The sequence below is a fragment of the Buceros rhinoceros genome, unplaced genomic scaffold (assembly GCF_000710305.1).
Source record: "Buceros rhinoceros silvestris isolate BGI_N320 unplaced genomic scaffold, ASM71030v1 scaffold18198, whole genome shotgun sequence".
NCBI classification, from domain to species: Eukaryota; Metazoa; Chordata; class Aves; order Bucerotiformes; family Bucerotidae; genus Buceros; species Buceros rhinoceros.
In genome coordinates, this window is record NW_010425352.1 from 26,921 (window position 1) to 31,294 (window position 4,374).

A 4,374-nucleotide genomic window follows, 5' to 3' on the forward strand; every position below is an offset into this window, starting at 1 on the left:
CTGAAGGAACAAGCAAGTTCAGCTCTTTGTTTTCACCTGGAGTCAGACCTTATTTCTCTGGGTTCAATATCAGTAACCTGTGACTTGTGACACAGGTAACTTCCTAATTTCAGATGGACAGTAAATTCAAGTCATGTAGACTTGAAGACAAGGTAAGTATCTATTTCTGAAGTAGATAATGGTTCTTCTGCTATACCAGAAATCAATTTCTTTCCTTTTTAGAGTGATTTTATGACCTGCTAATAATCATGGATGATACAAGACCACTTAAACGCAGCTTTGAGGCCTCAGCCCTGAATTGAACAAAGCATGGTCCTTGCAGGCCATCTTTAGCAGTTAAATTCTGGTATTATTATATGCTGAGATTTCAGGACCTCAAGTTTTTTTTCAGTAAAACAAGCTTTTCAGTACATCCCATGTAATGGTCATGAATAGCTGCTATTGTCCTATGACGTTTATTATGAAAGTAGACAAATATGCAGCTTATTAAATGTAACTGTTCTCCTTTCATGTATTTCACAAGATTCTGATTTTACATTCATTTATATCTCCTTGTTGCATATTTAAAGAGAAATATAGCACCAGATTCAAGATATGTCCAGGTTCAACCAACTTACTACTTCATTTTAGGTCCATATTTAGGAAATGTCAGCCAATCACTAAGAATTAGATGGGTTATTTTTATAATTAAGGTGAAACATAGAAAAATGTGTACCATTGCTTCAGATTCCAGATTGCATAAAAGTGCTTCTAAAATACTGAATAAAAGTGACAGAATGATCACTTTTATGCAGTGTGACAGCATCAATCATGTGGTACACCCAGCAAACTGTTAAAACAAGATTAGATTCAAAAAGCATGAAGGATGAAATATGACTTGTTTTCACAAGTATTTAGTGCCTATGGGTTACAGCTGATGTGTGCTGACAGGGCCATGGCAATGAGGCCACCAGGAACACCTAGCACCCACCCTCCAAATCTCAGTCTATCCATTTACACCGCAGTTCTAATACTGCTTTTTCTGAAGGAGTGAAGCAGGCAGAGTATCATCAGGTAATCACAGTGAAGTCTTTCCATTTCAAATGTAAGCACAGTCTTTCTGTTGCAGTCTCTTGACTTCTTTTTTTTCCCCTTCCAAAGACCATATAAGCAAGCAACTCCCATTGACTTCAAAAGAAACTGTCCCCATAGCAGAAATGAGCGTTTTTCCTACTGTTCTTTTCCACTCTTTTGTGAGATGTGCTTGGCTTTTGAAGCTAAAGCTGCACTGTCAACATAACAGAAAGCTATAGAAAATACCAACTTCTCCATCCTTGATAGCTGCCAAATCTCTTTCTTGCAATGAGCTCTGGCCTGAACACCTGAGGTTTAAAATGTTTTCATCTGTCTTGCTCCAGTTTGTCCCTTTCTGAATACACCATGTGTTAGATAGGGAATATCCGCAGCTGCTATACACAACCGCTTTTCTGGGGTACAGATAATTCCATCTATAGCATTGCTAAGAGTTCAAATTATATTCAATCTGCAAATGCCAAAACCACTAGTGAGTGCATAAAACTGTACTCAATTTGTGGAAAATTCTGTGGCTTCTGAAATGAATAGTCAAGTTTAGCTGTCTTTTATGATGATGATTGTGATGGTACGATTGATATCAAGGTGTATACAGCTACAATGTTGTAATTTAAACTTCCTAAAGGTGCAGTAACAGGCGAATAGTCTTAGATTATGCCATACAAAAGGTTCCTTGATCATGGCTTCCCCCCCACTTTCCTTTTGCTAACAGTGAAATATTTCAGTAAGCTTCAGTTTAAAGGGAAACAGAATTTGAGATAGGCTTCTCATCACATGTAAACAGCTGAATTATTTCCAGCACAGTTGCACAAGCACAAGTGCCTCCTTCCTGGTTTGAACACCTACTGAATACCAGAGTCTGTGGAGGATGGGAATCCACTTCTGACAAGGTCCCTCGGATAAATGTGGCTTTAAAAAATCACATTCTGTCAAAGGACACGGCGCCATGATCGCTCTGCAGAGACGAATCTTTGCCAAGCCCAGCCCTCAAGCCAAGTGAAACTAGCTCTGTGTGACTCTGGCCCCAGGTTAACTAAGATTTCCATCTAAGTAGGACAGACAGAAAGACTTGAGCACTCCTCTTTTTCTCCCTCTCTGATTCTACAGGTGGAACTCTGATCTCTTTTGTATGAACAAATGACAGCCAAGTAGATATTTCTGAGTAATCTTTCCCAGAGACACACTGGAATGTATGTTGCCATTGATTTATACTCTGTGGAACAGTTGACTGACATGATGAAATAAATACTCTAGAGGCTAGCTCTGAAAAAGCTTCTTTGGAAAGATTCTTGGGAAATGAACAGTCAGTAGGGCTGTGTACAGATGGTTTAGCTTCTGAGCTTGCTCTTTCCTTTTTCACTTGAAGATGACAATGCAAAAGTTCTTAACCCTCAACTTCCAAACACTATATGAGAATTTGTGTATCTTTTCTACCCCATGTACCTTAGAATATTTTTGCTACTGAAGCTGCTGGTGTCATATTTGATATCCTTAAATCCACAAGAAATCCCAGATAAAGCTACTTTGGTATGCGAATGAAAGTCACAGGCACTTCATCTTTCACGGCACGCTAGCCATGCAGTTGGTAATCTTCCAGTCTAATTTCCTGTTAGAGTTCAAATTAAATCTCACATAAAGGAAGAAAAATATAAACCAAGGCAAGGGCGCCATTTTTTAATCTGACTCTATCTTGTACAGCTTTTGAGTGAACAAAAATCAATAACAAAAACTGAGCAATAGCATCTGTATTCCATGTTTGTTTCACACACAAGGGAGCACATCTCTACAAAGACTTGTGTAGCTTGTCAATGAAATCACATAGAACTACGTAGTAGCAATAATAATAATGACAATATTTAATATGAGAAGTTAGCTTGATCTACGTATTTCAGATGTCATCCTACTTCCAGCTGGCTTATTCACACCATAACTGAAGGGAGAACTAGAAAATCCAGATGCTGGAAGAAGGACTGCTTGGTGATGGTACCTCCTCCTGAATTTTTAATGAACAGCTAATCTAATATGGTAGTAGTGAACATGTCACAGTAAATTGCTATTCATCAAATGTGATTAAAACAAAGCCACTGATGTTACTGACCCTTCCTTTAGAAGTAACAGAAAAAAAGCATGGAATACAGGCAGAGCACAATCTGGTAGGTACACGAACAGGTTAGCTGAAGTGCAGAACTCCTAAAACTCCTCAAAAAGGCAGGCGCCAAGATCTACAGCTATTTCTCAGCAATGTCTTCTATAAGAAATTATGTTATCACTAAAAAGATGAAATCTTTACTAGTGGACCCAGTAACTACCCCTTGAGCTTTTTTTTAATGAATAATTATGTGCTGTCTTTAATGTTCACTAAAATCAGAAAGGACTAGCATTTTTAAATTCCCATCCAGAAGATTCAAGTCAGAGCAATACAAAATAATACACCTAATGCATTTCTAACCAGTAACCACATCTTTACAATTGGGTACTGCAGCTGGCTTTATCCTCTTAGAAAGAACATAGGAGATCTCTATCAAATTTCTACAACATGAATAATGGATGAATCCAACAAACTTTTGCATGCAAAGGCAAAGACTTAAAAAGCAACAACTGTGAGAAAAATGTCAAGGGTCTAGCCTGTCCTACTTTGCATGAGCTTTCAGTGCTATTCACTAAGGTTAGCAGAAAAGGTTTGGTTCCCATCTACAGCTACACACCTCTGTTGCCAAAAATTCAAAGTCCTTCTCTTAAGTTGGTTCTACAGAGTTTGACCATTTGTCACACAATCTTTCTCTCCCAGAGACTACTGGATGACTAATGTTTTATTTTGTATTGGATTAGACATATAAAAGCCTGAAAGAATCCACTAAGAAAGCCACACCTATCATACACATTTTCTTCTGGTTTCAAAAATGTTTAAAAATGTACTGCATATAATTTCAACAGTTTATATCTAACTACAAGGGCACGTTTTCTACTCCATTTGAAGTTACCTATTGACTATGCAGTCAATATTTGACCAGTACATGTGTTTCAAATAAAGAGCAAGTAAAATATGAAAAATGTTAATTCTTGTCAGTCCTCAATTTTGCTTATCCTGGAAAAGCAGACTGTGACCTAGTGAAGCTGGCATGTTCCTATAGCTTGTTTGAAGGCAGGATTCTGCCCGAGATGTTTTCAAGTCTGTACTAGCTAGTTATCAACCTAAGGGTGCCATCAAACACCTGCTCAATTTGGCAGTAACTTGGCAAAATGCATGCTTGGTTTGGCGAACATTTGTAATGTGTTCCCCTCTCCCTACAGCTTTCCTCCTAC